The sequence below is a fragment of the Girardinichthys multiradiatus genome, chromosome 18 (assembly GCF_021462225.1).
Source record: "Girardinichthys multiradiatus isolate DD_20200921_A chromosome 18, DD_fGirMul_XY1, whole genome shotgun sequence".
Taxonomy (NCBI): domain Eukaryota; kingdom Metazoa; phylum Chordata; class Actinopteri; order Cyprinodontiformes; family Goodeidae; genus Girardinichthys; species Girardinichthys multiradiatus.
The window spans coordinates 7,767,673-7,789,206 of record NC_061810.1 but is presented as its reverse complement, the minus strand read 5'-3'; the positions used below and the strand labels follow the sequence as shown (position 1 = coordinate 7,789,206).

The 21,534-nt window shown below is 40.3% G+C and overlaps 1 long non-coding RNA gene across 1 annotated transcript; it reads right to left on the bottom strand.

The window, feature by feature from the left end:
- Nucleotides 1-1,659: 1,659 nt before the first annotated feature.
- Nucleotides 1,660-17,119, bottom strand: LOC124884579. The gene is made up of 3 exons (XR_007042471.1): nucleotides 16,408-17,119; nucleotides 10,114-10,207; nucleotides 1,660-1,713 (listed from the first exon to the last, which is right to left on the bottom strand). It is a non-coding gene; the product is annotated as an uncharacterized LOC124884579 (long non-coding RNA).
- Between the last annotated feature and the right edge of the window lie 4,415 nt (nucleotides 17,120-21,534).

Sequence of the window (21,534 nt, the reverse complement as noted above, 5' to 3'; positions counted from 1 at the left end):
TCTAATAAATTTCAAAATAGTTTTTGTCACTAATGTTATTTACATTTGATCTAACAATACATCAACTTAATTTAAAGTTATAAACATAATTTATTATGAAAAATACAAATAGCACTTTAAACAGAATGGGGGAAGAAAACATTCAAACAGATCAAGATTACAAGAAACAAAAGGCATAAAGTAAAACTATGTACAAGTATTTACAATAGCGACAGCAGGATCAACCTGAGTGACCAGTTCCTGGAACACCTCTTCAACAGTACGAAAAGACTGATTTCTTTCTGAACAGAAAGTCTGTTGGTGTGGCTAAATCTCTCACAAGGTCAGAGACATGAATGGGAAGCTGCAACTGAGACCTGTGGTTTGTCTTTTCTGGATGGTGAGCGAAGCATCACACAAGTGGTCTGCAGATGTTTGTGATGCCTCTCTCCGCTCTCCACGGTATCGTCTATCAAGTGGGTTTAAAGGGCTGGCTGAATTGACGGTTGCCACATCACTAAGATGTAATCGGAAATATGCAGAATTAGAAGATTGTGCTCACAAAATATAACAATTAGTTATACCACACAAAAATTAATCACATCTATAATATTATACTTGCCTGCACACAGTAGTCATGTTCTGGTGGTACCTCCTCCAGGGCAGACACCTCAGCTGAAAGCTGGTCCCGCCAGAGTGCAACGATGACTGCCTGAGTCCCGACCTCACCCTCATCCTCTTCTACAGCCTCCTCTGGGTCATCCTCTGGGGCCATGACATCCCAGCACCAAGGCAGATGTTGTGGAGGATGGCGCATGCTGTTATGACCTGAAAACAATTTAAAAGAGGGTGCATATATGTGTATGTGTATATATTATGTATAATATATATATATAAAATGGATCTAGGTCAAAACTTACGTGAGGTACAAAGGTGTGGTGCTCCTCCAGCGCTTGCAGGAAGATGGCCCTGAATCTGGTTTTCAACATTCCAAAAACACGCTCTATTATAGAGTGTGTTTTTGGAATGATGGCTGTTAAAGCGATGGGCTCCCACACCTTGTCTTGTCCTCTTGTAGGGAGTGATGAGGGGGAGTGGATATTGGAGGCATTGGTACCCTTCATCAGCAAGGATAAAATGCCCTGGAGGAGGATAAACTGACTGTCTGTACAGTGGGCTGTGGCGGAGCACCCTAGAGTCATGCACTGACCCAGGCCAGCCCACATACGTGTCAATAAAATGGCTCTGATGGTCAGAAACTGCTTGCAGGATTATGGAAGGGAAGAGTTTCCTGTTCCTGTGGCACTGACCATCAGGGCTGCTTGGACACCTGAAGCGGATATGGCAGCCGTCAATTGCACCCACAGCTTTAAGAAACGCTCTGTGGCGTGCCAGCCCCGCAAACCCACGGGACACTGCCTTAAGTCCTCAGGGGTCTTTAGAAGGTAGATAACCTCGTGACGAATAGCCACAATCTCCTCTGTAACTCTGTGGACGATGCGATGGACAGTAGAGCGAGGCATCCCAAACACTCTGCAGACTACTCTGTAGGATGTGCCACTTGCCAGCTAGAAAAGAAAAACCAAGGTCTCAATAGTAGCACCCCATCCATGTCGCTGATCCTGGTGCAAAAGATTAAGCAGCACTGCCAGAGACTCCCTGCTCAGCTGAAAATCAGGCCTTGTGTCCTCCTGGTTGAAGAAACATTTCAGGACTGCAGTAAAGGGGTCTGGTCTAGAAAAGGGAAGAATGGAGATGGAAAAACAAATTTTTTTAAGGCATACTTCTGGATATTTTAAGTGATCAAAGCAAGTAGATACACCAAAAACACTGCATTATTATATAATTATCTAAGACCAGCCAGAGGGGATCAAATACTTTATAATTCCCATCTATCTTAAAATTGAAAGTGTTTGTTTTTATATATATAAAATATGTTGACATACATTAGCCATAAAGTTACTATCTAGTTGTTTATTGGCTAGAAGCTTTTACCAAAATGAGAAAAGTAATTAGTTAGATTACTCCGTTTCCGTAAAAGTAACGCAGTTACAAACGTTGTTATTTTGTAACACCATTACTCCCAACACCTTTAACAATAAAAAATTCTCCATCTAAATCAACTGACTGTGATTGCAAGTCAGATTTGAGATGATGGGCCACTCAACTGCAAATGGAACACGGGCTGCACTTTGGATACCCCTGCTATAGTGATTCAAAAGCAGGAGGAGCAGTGGGCAGGAAAAAGTAACGTCTTCTCTCAAGAAAGGAAATTAGGCTAGTGAAAAAGAAAAAAAAAGGACCCAATATAGTTTAAACTTGGGCCATGGATAGATGGTACCACCTCACCTTCATCACAGTTTTTTATGCTAAATCTAAAACCCAAAGTTACGGCCTCTTGTGATTGGGTTGGGCATTTGCCTTTCATGTGCAGCACTGATTGCTTATGTGGGACACCTGAGGACCTGGTAAGGCTCTGTTTCTTTAAAACCCTGACTGCCAACTAACTTGTGTCTGCTCTCCTCCACAGGTATGCTGCCACATTTTGCTTTCTAGATTATTTTGATAGCATATTACAACACTTTCACATATGTTCTCCACTCATGCACACCATATGCCACTGATTAAACTGTCTTTCACACGTCATGTTAGAAACTTTTGATTTAAACCTTAGTTTGTATTGAGTCAATCAGTCATTTTCTACCGCTTATTCCATAGTGGGTCGCGGGGAAGCTGGTGCCTATCTCCAGCAGTCTACGGGCGAGAGGTGGGGTACACCCTGGACAGGTCGCCAGTCCATCGCAGGGCAACAGACAAACAACCATGAACACACTCATTCACACACCTAAGGGCAATTTAGAGTCACCAATTAACCTAACAGGCATGTCTTTGGACTGTGGGAGGAAGCCGGAGTACCCAGTGAGAACCCATGCATGCACATGGAGAACATGCAAACTCCATGCAGAAATCAGAATCAGAATCAGAAAAGCTTTATTGCCAAGTACGTTTTTGGACATACAAGGAATTTGTTTTGGCGTAGTCGGTGCAATACAATACAAATTAAACAGTATAAACATATCTACAATATAATATAAATATATGTGCACAGTTTTAAGTGACCCCCGGACGGGAATCGAACGCAGGACCTTCTTGCTGCAAGGCAACAGTGCTACCAACTGCACCACCGTGCAGCCCTGTTTGTATTGAATAAATCTATATTATAGAACTGTGTCTCCATTTTTGTTGTGGCCTTTGAGTCGGGTCATAACACCCAACAAGACCTTCCAAATCTCCCAAATGCACATTTTATTAATTGAAATGCCTTCATAACTTCTCAAATATCATTTGCGTGGACAAATGCTTTCTTTGTCTCATTTTCCTGTGCACACCGCCAACTTTCTTGGCCTAGAAATACTTTTGCTCTTCTGTGGATAGAGGCTCCCTTGTGTACATGGGACTGAAGCAGATACCCTTGGCCCAGTTCATCCGTATAGCTCATCACATGAGTTCGTCGGTGTGGCAGCCACGTAGGCTGTTTCACGTGCTGTTGAACTTTATTGACCGCATCATTCACTCTGCAGCAGGACAGAAAGTCTCATGCATCAGAGTAGTGCAGTCACACTGTGGTGATGTTGAAGGAAATAAGCTTAGGACTTGTGCATGCACTCCACTACTGCTGACTTCTTTGATGTATTTGTTTGCTGCTAATTAGGCATTATGTGTTTGTTCTCGGAATGTGTTGCTGGATAAGCTGAGAGCCGTGCAAGGATCTGCTTAAGTTAAAGAGGAAAAACAGGGGGGATAATTTGTGTGGGTGCACAAAGTGTGTAACTGGGGATTTGGTGCGCTGCATTCTGCAGTTTGCAGCTCCATTGACTGATGTCCCATCCTTCCTAGGCCGCCTCGAAGGATTGATGTCCCTGATTGTACCACACTCAAGGCCATCCCCTCCCTGACCCTCCCTCGCAATACTTCAAACTTTGGCTCTCTTCATCCGAACCCGAATCTCCTCGGGGTGGCCTGACCCAGCACAGGCTCTCCTTGGCTCGGAGACGAGGGGGAGGCTGCACCTCGGGGCCAACGGATATACGAGCCCTAACTGCTTTTTCATTAAGCTGACTGTCATTATGAAAAAGCTCTTTCTTTTACCTTGTTTCCCTTCTTGGCTGTCGCTCTCCTCCTCCGTCTCTCCGACTCCCTAATACTTTCATGTTCAAGGACAGAGCAGCAGTTTACTGCTTAATGGTGAAGAGGAGAGGGGCTGAAATGAAGGTTTGTTTTTTTCTTGTGCAGGAATATGTGCACTCTTGGTCTGTGGAGGTGGGGCAGCGAGCATGGGGAGATAGATGATGAGAAGGAGTCATTGTAAGGTGATAACCTGAGTGGTGTGGAGATTTAGTGTCTAAGGGAAACATGCAGCTTGGAGTAATGGAGCGGTGTGTATTTCAAGTGATTAGGCAGCGCTTGTTTCACAGTGTGTATTGTGTAGGAGAGTCCTCTGTCCATACATGTTCTTGTTTGACAAATCTATCTTCAGTACCAGCAAATTCTTCCTCTGTTTCTGTCTTGTAATGCTCTGAAACATTTCACTTGATTCATTTTTCTTTTTAATAAAAAGTTGTTTTCTGAATGCCTTATATGTGCACAGTAGCATGACTTCTCACACAGAATACAGAGTTTGAATTATTTGTGTTCATCCAAGAAGTTTGTTACCATCAGGAAGTGACAAAAGCATCTCTTGAAAATAAAACTATGTAAAATGTAACATCAATTCTGAACCAAAAAAACAATGTATTCCTATTCATTTACAGTCGTTAAAAATTGCATGCCAACAATTGTTTATACTTTATTGGATAATCAATCAAAAAATCATTATTGGCATTATGACAATTAAACCTTTTTTAAAATTGCTTACTATCTTTTTGTGTGGTCCCACTTGGTTTTCTATGATTTATCCTCAGTGATGAGCATCATCTTTGGGGTTGCAAGGCTTCCTTACCATCACCCTAATCTTGAGGTCCCTCAACTGCTTCGCCATCAAATTCAGGTTATGACTTTGGCTAGATCGTTAAAAAAGGTTAATATTGCTTCCAGTCAGAAGTAATATGTTTTCCCTCTTCAGTCATTAAAGAACTTGGTCAGACCTTATTGTTTCAGAAAGGCATGCAGAATTCTGAGAGACTGTACACACCCAGGACATCAGTGCACATATTAATGAAGAGTCCTAAGACTAAACGTAGATCTATGAATTACACATAGGAGCTCTCTGAGAGGACTCTGACAATCTTTGTGAATACGGGCCCAGGTGTTTAAGGTGCAGAGGTCATGCACTAACACACTCGGAGAGTTTTTACAGCAGTGTAATAATTCTGATCAAAGCATCGCTTTCTTGAAGTGGGCCGTGTGCAATACACATGTGGAACATATAAAGTACAATTTTTATTTTTCTCTGTTTTATTGCTGAGCTGTTTATGCAGTCTTTATTTTTATGTTGCACATAGTTTTGCACCTTATGTGGTTCAGTAGACTGTACTACTGCACACTGTATGTTGGCACAAGGACAGTATTGATTAATCTTATATAATGTCTGCACTTTAAACCCAAGTCTATCAGGGGTGTGAATAATTATGGATGTAACTGTATGTTAATGAACAATTACTCTGCTTTAAAATTACTTTGAAGGTTTATGTATGTGGCTCATCTTTCCTCTTTTGGTCGTTTTGTACCCAATTTTGTTTCCGAAACAGAATTGTTCCATCTATCTAGCTTTGTGCATCAATACACCAGGGGGATGTTTCATACCCAGTAATACAACTGACAATTTAAATGAATTTTCTTTAAATTATTGCAAGTCTTCTGCAATGAAATGTTGTTATATGAATTTCAGATTTTTTTCTTTTTAGATTCACTACAGATTTTTGTGAGATTCATGCTCAGCTTCAATTTTGAAGTGAGGCCCTTCCAAGGATACAAGAACTGGCCCCTCTTTCCCAACCCATCTATTCCAATTCAAAATATATTTTGAAGAGAATAATGTGAGTCATAACATTAAATGATAAGATCAACTAACTTTTTAGATTGCTGTTAAATTATATTTCAATCTGAAAAGACTCACAAAGAGAGGGATGGCAATTAGAAAGGTTTTAATGATGAGAAATTACATGGTTATTTCTTTGGTGCTTGGACCTGGGAGGAAGACATGAATGCTGAGAATGACATGAGCTAAGATGATCATTTGTAAGGCTTAGATTTAAATATGTCTTCCCCCTGATCTGACACTGGTGGTGGATTGGCGGCCAAGGAGCGAGGAAGCCAGGAGTAGATGTGAAGGAAGATGGTGGAGGTGGGGTGGAGGAGGGATGAGCTCAGCTGACAAGCAAAGATGAACATGGTAGAAGCTCCTTTAAAAGCAAGGCGTCGGAAGGTGATTGGATGGAGAATCAAACGGACAGGATGGTGATTGGAAGGCCGGGAGACGCACAGAAGAGTCACTGGAAGGTGGAGGCGGTGATGGTGAGTCTTTCATTCTGAATTTTCGTCAAAACTCCATTACTAAGAGTGGTAAAAAAAAATCCAACTTAGATGGTTTGTGACTGCAACTGGAGGATTTTCAGCTTGATCAGCAATAACTGGTAATCAGCTGGTCGCTTACAAAAAAAATGTGATCTATTTATCTGTGCATAATTCGGAGCTCACAGTTATGGGAAGGATCTACATTCTCCTGAGAAATAATATGAAGACTGCTGTTTTAGTGATAATCACATTGCTAATTGTTAATTTGGCATGCTAAATTCTAAGATGATTTGTTTTTCCTTTAAAAAATGCTTTTAAAAGCAGAAAAGCTATAAAATACATTTTCAATACCGTTCCCGCCTTCTGTTATTGCCTTTAAAAAGAAATGAGAAGCTTTACCCAAGAATGGAAATCCTCCACAGAATTCAGATCAGTGCATCTCAAGAGATGTAATTATTGCTGTGGTGGCTGGAGGGTGATAGGCTTAACTCAAAATGGGGCTTCCAATTAAATTCTGCTTAAGGTCCCATACAACCCTCGGCCGCCTCTGTTCCTGACTGGCCCCCTATAAATTCACGACGCATGAAAAGCATCCAATCCTTCTTGACATCTCTGAAACTGCTCAGTTGTATAGCATTTTTATTGTATTTTTTTTCAGTTTCAAACAAAGACCATAACTCAGTCTCCCGTTCCCCTCAACATTGTAAAAGCGAGGTGAAAGGGATAAAAGCCGAGTGGCCAGTTTACAGCTCACGTAAATCCACCAGGTCATCAAAGCAGCACCGACTGGACTGAAAACCCCAACAACTATGTTGTCCAACTTCAAAATAGATCAGATTTCAGTCTCGCAGAAGTTATCAAGGAGCCCTGTAGGAGCAGCATTCCTCAAAGGCAGCTTACAAATCCAAAATAATAGTGAAAAACTAAAACACCAGTCAGTGGAAAAACAAGAAGACCCGTTTATCATCTTAATTGCATCTACTATTTTTCTTCATCCCTTTATCAAACTACTTCCTCAGCTTAACTAGCAGTGCTAAGTGACCAAAAGTGCTGAGAGTGTGTTATGCTGACAAGCCCAGTGACTGCATTTATGGCTCTTTCAGAGATTCTGCATGAATTATGCATAAGGTCTCACTGCGAACCACAGCGGTCCTGGATGTAAATCGATAGGCGTTCACTTCATCTGACACAGATGATACCTCATAAACCCAGCTCCTCCATGTCTCCTTCACTGTCTCCATTTGGAGCACCATGTTTTACACCTCGACCTGGGATTATCCTGTTTACGGATGCCACTTCACTTGCACTCAGAAAAACACATGTGAGCAAAACATGAGATTAGGGTAACTTTGATGAACGTCTTCATGAAAGGGATAAACAGATGAAAAAGATAAATCTCTTCATTACACGAGAGAAGAGTAGTGAAACAAGCATTAACAGTAGATGCCAATTGATTTCTTAATGATACCAAAAGAGAAAACAAAAATTAGGCCATTTTGTCGTTCTTGTGCCTCCTACACTATTTCCATATCATTAAACCATTATATGTCTAGAAGAAAGAACGACAGAAGCCGTTAAAAAAAAAAAAAAAAAAACTTTTGAAAACTCTATTTGGTTGTACCCGTACTCACTACTATGCAGTAGTGCATCATTGGAACTATTGCAGTATGGCTTTTGCTTTGACATGATTCTGTTGATATTAAATTTCTACCGTTTGGAAATATTTGTCCCAGGGTGTGGTGGAGGAGCAGGACCTTGGTGCAGACTGGAGCACTTAATGAGCATGATTTATTCAGTGAAATGAGGAAACTTACTGAATGGAAAAATAACAGACTGCAGGTGTGAGTAATCTGGAGGATATGAGGAACAGCTGAGACTAATGTCCCTGCGTAGCTATCTCTTGCTACACTAGTATTTATTTGGTTGGCATTGCAGGCAGATTAGAAGCTGCAGCAGTCTCCTTTTCACTACGTAAAGCAGGGATGTCAAACTCCAGTCCTCAAAATTTTAGATGTGTCCCTGGTCCAACACACCTGAATCTATGGTCGGATTACCTCCTCAGTATGCAGTCAAGTTCTCTTTGTTGTTTGGACTGGACTGATCCTTGTCGTGATAAAGGTTTGGTTCGCTGTAGAAACTAGTATTGTCAACATTCCTGCTGTTACACTTGATTTATAAATAAATATGTTAAGATTTATGAAACGTTAGCTGTTCCAGTTTCTTCATTTAATCATGATAACATTTTATTCTTTTTTTATCTCCGAGCTGGAAATGTCTCCGAAAATAAATTTCAGAAATCTGCTCACCTCAGTTTAGTTCAGTATCTTCAAAGACTCCTGACACTGACGTTTTTAAGAAAAATCTGAATCAGGACTCTGACCTGACACCTGAGATCTGAATAGGATATCCCTAATATTGAGTGTAGCCTAGTCAGGTTTTAAAAGTGTTTCTGGTTGTGCATTTGTAGTTCCATTTTAGGATCTCCCTGTTGCTGTCTATCTTATTTGATTTCTCTCCAGGATATTCAAGCTTTTTGTACTATGAATATATGCAAGGTACATTTTAAGCCAAACTGAGATGTTTTTGCTAAAAGCTGAAAAACAACAAGTCTCACGTTCCCACGGGGATTGGAAACTGTGGATGACCTTGTAAGAATCTGTTCTCAAGGATTAGGTTTCCTTAGGTGCCTGTAACACAATAACCATGTCCACCATTTATTGTGCATATTAGAAATGCATGCTCTGAGCAGACTTTAAATGCGCACTGTTAGATGAATATAGTACTGTAGTTTATTGTTTCCCTATATTTGCAGACATACTGTGAAAGGTTGGAGTTTGGTTGAGAAAAATTATATCAGGCTTCCTTTACCACTTGTGTTAGGAAGTAGATCAAATGAAAATTTCAAGAATTTGATTTGAATACATATTCAAAGGAGCAAACATTTATTATAAACTGTTAAGGATTCATGGCATAATCTTAGCATTCTTCAGCTGCATCTTCAACGTATTTGACTTAAATCAAGTTCCATTGGTTTCATGAACTGCCTCTAAACAAACAAAAGATGGCAATGTCATTTTATTCTAAAAGTCTTTCCTGGCAGTAGGTGACTCTCAGCTGGAATGCCTTTAGACATTTCTTTTTGGCAACTACTGACTGGTCCAGTTTTCCTGGTTTTCAGATGCAGGTATTCATTTCTTGCAGGCACTTTGTTTGGAGATCGGAGAGGTTGTGACCCGCTGAAGAAAACACCAGAGGAAGTGTATATCACGAGGTTTAGAGCCTCAAACCAGCCGTCAGCCCACAAAGCCACAGTTTGCTTTCTCAGGGTTAGAGTTCCAAAGCCATGTTTTTCTTTTCACATTTTATTGTCTGTGTGGTTTGTGTACTTTATTTTTCTTTCTTTGGATGATTTTAAAGCTGTTGCCTCTAGAGCTTTTGGGTATTTTTGCTCTTTTGCACACAGGGAAACTTTTTAAAAGCCATTTGGATACTGCGTACACATGCAAGTTGTCCTAATCCACCTGGTTTTGCCTCTCAACACTCCAAATGCCACCACAAGAGCTGGCCATAACTCATCAGACACACACTCACGCAGTCACACAGCAGCCGTTCTTCCAGTACCTTTCTTCGGTGAGTAGCTGGTGCCGTATCACATTAAAGATCAGTTGCTGAGTTTCCGCTTTAGCTTTGCCCCGCACTGGTAGCACACTGCGACCTGAGAGAATTGAAGGATCATCTGTCATGTTGCCTGCTTGAGATACTCTGATGGCTTCAGTAAATTTAAATAAAACTCTGTTGGGTGAAAATAAAAAAGCAACTCATCTACAAGTTACCTACAATGACTGCATACAGTTCTTTGTGAAATTATCAATACCCCTTTAACATTACAACTAAAAATATCATCCTGTTTTATGGAGATTTTATGTGAGACCAACACAAAGTTTTAATTGTGAAGTGGAATAAAAGTCAAACATAAAATTTAAATTCATCTACAAATGTGTGCATTTCCATTCAGTCCTTCTGAGATGATACTTTGTAGAATGACCTCATACTGCTGTTACAGCAGTAAGTCATTTTGAGTATATCTCTACAAACTACACACATCAAGAAACTGATATGTTTGCCCATTCTTCTTCGTAAAATAGCTCAGGCTCACTCAGATTGGATGGAAACATCTGCACTTCATTTTTTAAGTTTTATTGTAGCTTTGGCTATGTGTCTCAAAGCTTCTACAACTTAAACAGGTTGGCTTCCTCAATCCACATTCACATTGGCTGTCACCAGCTTTCCTGTCCCTGTTGAAGGTAAGCATCCTCACAGCATAATGGTGCCAGCACCATTTTACAGCCTGTATAAAGTGTGTTTGAATTTGGTCATATTTTACACCTTTTTACAATTGTCCCCTTCATGACTTGTGAAAAACTTCTTATGGCTTTCTCCTCTTTCATAAATTCTAGATTTTCTACAACAACTGATTGTCCTGGCAACATCTCCCACCTGAGCTGTAGCTCCTCCAGAGTTACCATGTATGGTGCCTATCAGTGCCAAAATTTAGACTATTGCTGACTCAGCTGCGGCTACTTCCTTGTCGCAGGAGGCTATCTCATTCTGAAGCCAATTAGTGATCTGAAAAATGATAGTGTGGCGATGGTAACTGAGCGGCGACCGCTGGCAAATGAGAAGGAGAATTATCAGAATATAAAGGTACTTTTTATCAGTACTATGTGTTAATGTTTATAAACTGTCTATTTAGATCAAAAGTTTTGACATTTTGCTATACATTTCTCAGGTGTGGAAAAACATATATGATTTTCTCGTTTAAATAAAACTCATACACAGAAATTATAACTTAACGTCAGACAGACATGTCTACATGTTTATACCATGTTATATTACCATACAGGATTAATATTCTGCTCCTCCAGTCATTTTACTCATACTCTCACCATTCCTGACTAGTTTAGACTGTCGTGCTTTAAGAATTACACTTGGATGTCTGATGGAAGTTCATGCAGCTAAAGTCAGTTAGACTTTTGTTTACATGTATCTTTGAGCATTAATGTGTTAAAGGCTTGTAACTCGGTAAAAAGGTTTGATATAATTACAGGTGATTAAAATTTAATCAGGCAATCCAATTGCCTTGCACCTTTTAGGATTATAATGTTTTTCACGAAATTAACAACTTTTGTATAGGGTCCCATTTGTATCACTGTTTGTGGCTCAGTAGGAAGAGTAGTTGTCTTGCAATCGGAAGGTTGTGGGTTTGATTCCAGCTTCCTCCTGCTGTATGTCAATGTGCCCCTGGGCAAGGCACTTAACCTCAAGTTGCCTGTGTATCGGTGTATGAATGTGTGAGTGCGATTGGGTGAATGTGGCTCTAGCGGTCCTTTTAATAATTATTTTTAATTGGAGCCTATTAGATGGCTAATGGATTTGTAGCCATTTTCACAAAACAATTCTACACCAGAATCGGTTGACTTCACACCTTCTAATGTGTTTAGTGAACAGGTTTGTGGGGCGAGGAGGTTGTTGCTGTTGCACCATTTATTCCACCAAGCAAGCTAGTGATGAGACCTGCAGCTAAGTTTTAAACGAGTAATCTGGCCTTTGATGTAGTGAGCACATTCAGCCAACAACTAACAACTGCAGAGACATCGAGAAAAGTTTTACCAACAAATTATTCATTTTAATGCCAATAAATAATAAAAATGGCAAATGGACGTCTTATTTCTTATGGAGCAGAAGAAGAGACATCTGTGACTCATATTTTGTGTAATCCTCCGAATCATTAGTGAGGTCTTCCTCTTAACAGTTCCTTTTGTCCTACGACCGCAAGTAATTTTTTTAAGCTCATGTCTGTGGATATTTTTCTATTTCAGAATTTACAAGAAGTGTAATGGTAAACTTTATTAAATTAACTAAATCAACATAAAAAAAACAAGAAAAATCTGAGAATTATGCAGGGGTACAATAGTACAAAGCATAGTCATTAAGAAATTAGCGACTCAGCACTGGAGCAGGTGCACCATAGCAGGAAGGTTTTTCTTGATGAAACTGTTCTGAGTTCAGTTCCCGAGCTATTTACTGCATGTCTTCCCCTTCTCTTTCTGCCTTTCCTCCTGCCAAGATACTAATGAATAAAGGCCAATTGTGTCACAAGAAAGAAAGCAGTTTTTCCTAAGGTCAGGAGGTCCCATCAACAAACAGATGGTAGCTCAGAGCAGGAGTGGGTGAAGAGAAGCAGGGTCTGAAATTATGAAACATGTTAATGGAAAGTAAAATTAAATGTTTTCTATATCTTCTATTTAGTTTGTTTTCAACAACTTTCAATAAAATGCTTAGTAACTGTTAGGATATTTAAGGGAAGCTTTTTAACATTTACTTTGTGATGTAGGCTAATTTAGGCATCCATAACTGGTTTGGAAAAGGTCAGAGAGGCAGTGGAGCACACTGAGCGTGGCCAGATGGAGGAGAGGTAAGAGAAGAAGAGTGACTGAAGAAATACGATAATCAAAAACAATCATGTAAACAAAGAACAAAACGATTTCTAAAACAAAAACATAGCTGAATGCCTTTGTTGCAGTTAGAAAAGATTCTGAGGCAACTGGGAGCATGAAAATCAAACATTAAAATCTTTGAAATCCAAGAAAATCTGTTTAAGAAAGAACTGCATTAATAATAAAAGTATTGTATAAGTTTGACGTTGTGCATTTATTACTTTTTTAAGTAGGGCCTACTTTCTTGTGACCTCGAACCAACCCATAAACACACACCCCTTTTAGGCTGTTTTGAGTTTTCTTTAAATTAGGCTCATTACGTATTATTTGTGTTGAACAATCTAGTCAAGGTTTGAAGAGTATAGGTACTGTAGTTTTGGAGCAGGGTCAGTTCTTAAATAGTTCAGATGCAAAAAAAGGGCACTAATACAGGTCCTTCTCAAAATATTAGCATATTGTGATAAAGCTCATTATTTTCCATAATGTAATGATGAAAATTTTACATTCATATATTTTAGATTCATTGCACACTAACTGAAATATTTCAGGTCTTTTATTGTCTTAATACGGATGATTTTGGCATACAGCTCATGAAAACCCAAAATTCCTATCTCACAAAATTAGCATATTTCATCCAACCAATAAAAGAAAAGTGTTTTTAATACAAAAAACGTCAACCTTCAAATAATCATGTACAGTTATGCACTCAATACTTGGTCGGGAATCCTTTGGCAGAAATGACTGCTTCAATGCGGCGTGGCATGGAGGCAATCAGCCTGTGGCACTGCTGAGGTCTTATGGAGGCCCAGGATGCTTCGATAGCTGCCTTTAGCTCATCCAGAGTGTTGGGTCTTGAGTCTCTCAACGTTCTCTTCACAATATCCCACAGATTCTCTATGGGGTTCAGGTCAGGAGAGTTGGCAGGCCAATTGAGCAAAGTGATACCATGGTCAGTAAAACATTTACCAGTGGTTTTGGCACTGTGAGCAGGTGCCAGGTCGTGCTGAAAAATGAAATCTTCATCTACATAAAGCTTTTCAGCAGATGGAAGCATGAAGTGCTCCAAAATCTCCTGATAGCTAGCTGCATTGACCCTGCCCTTGATAAAACACATTGGACCAACACCAGCAGCTGACACGGCACCCCAGACCATTACTGACTGTGGGTACTTGACACTGGACTTCTGGCATTTCCTTCTCCCCAGTCTTCCTCCAAACTCTGGCACCTTGATTTCCGAATGACATGCAGAATTTGCTTTCATCCGAAAAAAGTACTTTGGACCACTGAGCAACAGTCCAGTGCTGCTTCTCTGTAGCCCAGGTCAGGTGCTTCTGCTGCTGTTTCTGGTTCAAAAGTGGCTTGACCTGGGGAATGCGGCACCTGTAGCCCATTTCCTGCACACGCCTGTGCACGGTGGCTCTGGATGTTTCTACTCCAGACTCAGTCCACTGCTTCCGCAGGTCCCCCAAGGTCTGGAATCGGCCCTTCTCCACAATCTTCCTCAGGGTCCGGTCACCTCTTCTCGTTGTGCAGCGTTTTCTACCACACTTTTTCCTTCCCACAGACTTCCCACTGAGGTGCCTTGATACAGCACTCTGGGAACAGCCTATTCGTTCAGAAATGTCTTTCTGTGTCTTACCCTCTTGCTTGAGGGTGTCAATAGTGGCCTTCTGGACAGCAGTCAGGTCGGCAGTCTTACCCATGATTGGGGTTTTGAGTGATGAACCAGGCTGGGAGTTTTAAAGGCCTCAGGAATCTTTTGCAGGTGTTTAGAGTTAAATTGTTGATTCAGATGATTAGGTTCATAGCTCATTTAGAAACCCTTTTAATGATATGCTAATTTTGTGAGATAAGAATTTTGGGTTTTCATGAGCTGTATGCCAAAATCATCCGTTTTAAGACAATAAAAGACCTGAAATATTTCAGTTAGTGGGCAATGAATCTAAAATATATGACTGTTAAATTTTCATCATTACATTATGGAAAATAATGAGCTTTATCACAATATGCTAATATTTTGAGAAGGACCTGTATCGCCCTTCATTAAACAAATCAAATAAAGCTTTCACAAATTCCAAATTCTGTTTATAAGATTCTGTTATTAGTGTAGAACAATCTAGTCCAGGTTTATAGTGTCTAAGTATTGTAGTTTTTGAGTTGGAGCAGATTAAAGATGTTGATTAAAGATGATGACAAATGAGGAGGAATTGCCCTTTAACTGTTTACCAAATCGAAGCATCAATCAGAAGCCAAGTTCAGCTTCGTCACCAGCCTGGGCATGATAGTCCCTAGCTTCTCCAATGCTAACACATTCTTCTCATTTACCAGTGCCGGCCAGTCAGTTATCAGTTCAAGCCTATCAATAATCAGATCGGAATGGATATAGCCTCCTGCAATAAAGAAGTAGCCACCACTTATTGCGCAATATTCTTTATTTTGACACTGATACCGCGCCATAACCATGAGTATCTTGGATGTTTTTATCCAGTGCTCTACTTGCCCAGCCACATTGTAGCCAGTGGTATGGAGTCAACCATTGTCAGTGTGTGAATGTGTGCTTGAATGGGTGGATGACTGATTGTAGTGTAAAATGCTTTGGTGTCTTTGGACTAGACAAAGCGCTATACAAGTACAGGCCATTTACCATTTAGAATACTTGACTTAACAGTACCATAGGATATGTTTAAAGCCTGAAATATTTTTTTAGAATCTAACCCTGCTTGAAACTTTTTCACAACTTTCCCCCTTGATCTGTCCAGTGCCTTTCCTGGTGTTTCATGTGAACAGCTGTGTTTGTTATAATATTAAATTATGCAGAGGGGTGCTATATGTATTTTCTCTAACCTCTGAAGCTAATCGGTTAAATTGTTATTTATTTAGGGGACCAGATTAAAGGGTGCTGAATACAAATAGATGCCACACTTTTCAGATCTTTGTTTGTGACAAATTTGGAAACCATTTTACTTTGCTGTTGGTCCACCACATTAAAACCCAATAGAATACACTGAAATATTTGGTTTCAGTGGTATTTTCAAACTCACACCGACAGTTTCAATTGTACAAATGTTGTATTATCTGTTGAACCAGAAGGCTTCAGTGCCACTCAGTCAGACCTGAAAAAGGCAATAAGTCTATTTTTAAATGAACTGGATTCCTGACACTTTATTTTCATCTTTCTCCCTTTACTCTCTGTTTTCCCCAGTGGATACATTAATCTCTTCTGTTTCAGGCACCAAACTACCTCTACAGACATTAATTTAGTCCAGAGATAGAGTAAGAATAAGCAGGGGCAGAGGTGAGAGAATTCAGGGAAAGCTGTAAGGTGAACTGAAGCCCTTAAAACAAAAAGTCATGTGATTTCTCACTAATCGCTTTAAAACATGTATAATCCTTGAGAAAATGCTTGAGTGAAACGTACTTGTCTTCAGTGCGGATTCGAAAACTTCTTTGACCCTGGAACGTTTTAAGCACAATGCAAGAAAGCACCTCATCCCTCAAATGAAGTGAAATCCTAAAAACCAACAGAACATATGTTACTGGTTAGGTGAGTCTTTCGGGTCCTCTAGAGTCCTGACATCACACAGAGCACAGTAGAGAAAAAAAAAAAAACGTTCATTTATCACAATACTGAGAGGCTTTATTATTTTCTAAACGCATCTTACCTTTGTGTTATCATTTTAATATGCAGCAGGGACACATTGCGCTTAGAAGTGTTCCAGAAGGTTGACTAAGAAACTGCTTGCTGTTGAGTCGGGACATGTTTTCATCCGCATCTGGCAAAACTAAAGCAGTAGCTGAGATCTTTTCAAGTCTGAGAACATTCAGATTTTAGTTTCCAGTTTTAGTCTCCCCTTAATTGTGTACACACAGCACAAACTTTGCTCTTTACGTCTTGTTTAACCCAATATCTACATTAGTTTCTACCAGGCCTTTAAGGGCAGACTTAGCCTTCATATTTCACTGGAGAGCTGCTTCCTTCATTATTATAATATCACAAATCCTCATGAGACAGAGCGTGGCTGTTGAACGACAAGGACATTTAAGTTAGTGGACCTATGTGGTTTGTTAGAAAAGGTTTCTTGACCCACTTTAATTGCTGTTTAATGAAAGGAAAGGCTGGTTTCCATGGTGACCGTCTAACCTTAAGTTCCCTAGATGAATTCATTGACCTGCAATAATGATAGTAAAAATATACCAATTATAGTCATAAATGGGTACAGGATACAGAGCTGAGTGGAAAATAAAGGTTAGTGACCTGATCCCAAATTTAAATCTCCAGTGAATGGTGGATTTCAGTGGATTTCATGCTGTATTACTGTCACTTGGAATGATAAGTGATATGATGTGCAGGTACATCTTCTTGTTTAAGCCAATCCTTGTTTACAGCTGGTCTTTTGTGGCTACTAAATGGACAGTTCGATTACTGTCAGAGGCTCAAAAAGAGCTAACAGTCTAATCGATGAACCAAAGCCTGATGCAATTCATTCAGTCGTAATCTTATTATACATTAACCTGTCACTATTAGTGCATTTTGTGATGTCTTATATTGAAAAAAAAATCCTAAAACGTAAATGTTGGGTTTGTGGGCCAAACATAGAAGTTACAAGTAATCTCAGAAATCAAGCTTATACATTGCATGCCTGGCGTTTACAGTCACTGAAGATGAGCATAAATCTTATTTTGACCATTTGAATTCCAGGGTGTAATGATTATGTAACAAACAGCTTCAGTAAATGTAAAAAAACAAATAATATGGTGCACAAGTTTTGATTGATCAAACTTAATTCCTCTGATACCGACATGGTTGAAACTATACATACAAGCTTTAATATTCACATACATTCACAAGAATTTTGGTTAAATGTCATTTATGGAGTTGCATCTTGACCAAACTCTTTTTATAGTCATCAAGCTTCGAAACTGCCTCTTTCTGACAGAATTGGTAAAGTGTATTTCCTGCCACAAACCTAATGTTAATGCAAAGCCCATATATTTCCAATAGGGTTGCAGAGGTTTAAGCTTTCCAAAAGTTTAATATTGCCCTGGTTTATGTAATCATAATGTAAGTTTACAGTTTTGATGTGTGTTTGGAATCATTGTCAAACACCCAGTTGTCCCGCTTTCAACCATCTGACTTAAAGTGTCACCCTGAGATTAAATGAGAATTATTAAAATGGCAGAAACCACCAAGAGTAATGCAGATCACAAACTGGAAGCTGTTGGAACACCAGTTTCACAGTCCACAATGAAGAAACCTAAACATGAACTCAGGGTCAAACCAGAAGGCTTCTGGAAAAACGTTTGATGGTTACAACACCAAGATTGAGTTATTTGGCCTGAAAGACAAAAAAGATCATTTAAAGGAGTCATTGTGAGGCTTTCAAACCCCAAAATACTGTGCCATTTGTCAACCATGGTAGTGGGAGGATCATACTGAAGATCTGTGAGCTGCCAGGGGTACCTGTGCATCACACGAAGTAGAAGGAGTTCTGAAAACAGAGTACTATCTCCTATAACTTCCTCTCAACAACTAGGAGAAGCTTGTTTCAAACTCATCCCAAAAAATGCATGAATGTTGGCTTTTTTATTGAAAAGGGGAGGTCAATATGAAACTCTTATAAAGATCTGACCTTGACCCAATTGAAAATTTATGGACTGTGCTTAAAACTCCAACCAGTTTAAAAAAACTCTACCAATTCTGCGAAGAAGAGTGGTCAAATATGCAGCCAGAGTCGAAACACAAATTACTAAGGTCCATTTTATCAAATTATAGTGCTGGTGTGTATGTATAATTTTTATACGTACTTATACCTTATAAAGTCCACAATCTAAACTGTGGTGTTGCTCTTGATTTTAAAACTCAGTGGATATGTTTCCCATATCATCATTCCACCCAGGAAAAAGAGCAGCTCATATAATATAATAAGAGCCTAAAATCAACGTGAGATCCATGCACCATGATGAGTGCATGAATCTTAATCGCAATGTCGGACCTTCTTAGTGCTCACAGAAACTCTCCCCTCTCTCAACGCGGTCTTCCAAACTACTCAAAAGGCTTGCTATTTTAAACTTTTATAGCCACAAACACATTTTCTCACAGATGTACACAAACATACTGTGCCTCTTTCCAGTATATTTATTTGTACTGAGTCTCCAGGGCTGATAACATACACACACTCACATCCATACATACCGACACAGTCAGACTGCAGCCCACTGACCAGCCAACCTCACTTGTTTTAGAACCTAGGAGTCCAGTTAGCTAAAGCTAGCATCAATCATTTAGCTGGTGGAGAACTGCTCAGTTGATGGGGTCGTCTATGGGTGAGGAACTCAGCCCTGCTCCACCATCCCTCACACCAAGGGGGGCTTCAGGAGCCAGGACTGTTGGGGCCCATGTTCAGAGAGCAAATGATGACTTCAATACGATGCTGGCTGACTGAGACCATAGGAAGAAAATGTTTGAAAAATATGCAGCCAAATAACAGCCTCGCTTATTAGGAGTTCTCACTGCATACTTATTATTCACAACTCATTTTAGCTGTGTGAAGAACACATGCCGAGATTTAGTGTCTAAAAAGCATACGTCTTCCTCACATCCCCATATGTGATCTCTAGTTCAGCTTGTTTATCTTAATTTAGTAAGGCTTTAATTTTCTACCTGTTGACCTTTTTCAGGACTACTAAGGGGTTTGATCTATTCCCAACATCCACTAAACACTTTGGCTTACCATGCAGGCTAAATGGGAATTAATTCTTCCCAACCTATTTTGCGCTGGGAAAACCTTTGGAGTGCTGAGAACCCCAACCTGTTATGAAAGAACATTCAACTGTAAAAGTATTGAGTCACCCCTTATTTCTCTTTGCTGTTTCTTTAGGAAGGTGAATATCAAAGTGTTTTAAGCTAAAACCTTGTTATATGGATAAACTAAGAAGAATGATGTAAAGACCTGTGGTTATATAATCATGTCTAACAGCTGTAGGATGCCTAAAGTTGTTTTGGTTTCATCAGCATTCATAAAACTGTCGTATTTTATATGAGCTGACTTGCTGGAAAAAGGATCAGAACAAGGATACATGAAAATTGGACATAGTGCTGCTTGATATTGGAAAGAACTGACATTGTGATTTACTCTAACCCTGCAATATATATTGTGATGTGAAAAAATACAGGAATTATCAACAGATGACTTGAATAACACTTAAGGTTATGCTGCCAAGCTGCCATCTTGTTGACGATTAACCTGCACCAATCTTACCTCTTTTTTGTGCATGTTACTGTAACATGCACGTGGTCCTCCTGGAAATATTTGTGTTTGCAAACAGCAACTTCTAATTTTGAACTCCTTAGTAATGACAGTGAGACACTGCATTATGCTTCACATCCGACAGCTCTGTTTGAACTTCTGCCTTGCATTTCTCATACACCTCCAGGATGGCCACCTGAGAAAAAAATGGTACATGATGGTATAACATAGCGTTTGTCAAGCGAGCTTATAATTTTTTTAAACCATCTTTGGAAACAGTATACATTTGTTTTGTGACCCTAGCCAGATAAAGCATGATAGCGTCCGTTATTTCTTTCTTCGTTTTGGAAGTGCCAAATAATTGCCGTGATTTTTTCTTATTCATTGCTCATTTTCAATATTGTTACTAGCGACTCATGTGCAGGCGTATTGTCTGATTCGGCAACTGATTAAGAGCAAATGTTGGATTGGTGGATCGCTGCACGCAGTGTGGTTCAGGTACCCTTGAAATTAGATAAGAACACATTGAGTTAACCCCTCCTTGAACCGCCACATTTACGTGGTGGAGGGGTTTGAGTGCCTGAATGATCCTAGAGGCTATGATGCCTGGGGCTTAAATGCCCTTGGTAGGGTCTCCTACGGCAAACAAGCTCTGGGTGACGGGTCAGACAAAGAGCGGTTCAAGATGCGTTCATGAGGACCACTAAATCGAGGCATGTGACGTTGCCTGGTACGGCAGAGCTGGGGTTTCACCCTGGAGCCAGGCCTGGGGTCGGGACTCGTCAGAGAGCACCTGGCGGCCAGGTTGGTCCTTGCAGGACCCAGCCGGGCCAAGCCCGAATGAGAGACGCGAGGCCATCCCCCAGTGGGCTCATCATCAGCAGGGGGAACTATGAGGAAACTGGACAAAGAGGATCGGGCAGCAGACGAAGGTGGAGACCTCGGCGACTCAATATCCGGATGCTTAGACTGACTCTAGGGATGTGAAATGTTACCTCGCTGGAGGGGGAAGGAGACTGAGCTTGTGCAGGAGGTCGAGAGATATTGACTAGAAATAGTCGGGCTAACCTCCATGCACAGCGTGTGCTCTGGAACCCAGCTCCTCGAGACAGGTTGGACTCTCTTCTACTCTGGAGTGGCCCGCATGTAGAGGCGGTCGGCTGGGGTGGGTTTGCTTGTTGCCCTTCAGTTCAGCCATCTCCTGTTGGCGTTTACCCCAGTGGATGAGAGGGTCGCATCCCAGCACCTCGGATAGGGAACGTGTCTCTGTTGGTCGTTTCGGCCTACGGGCCGAGTGG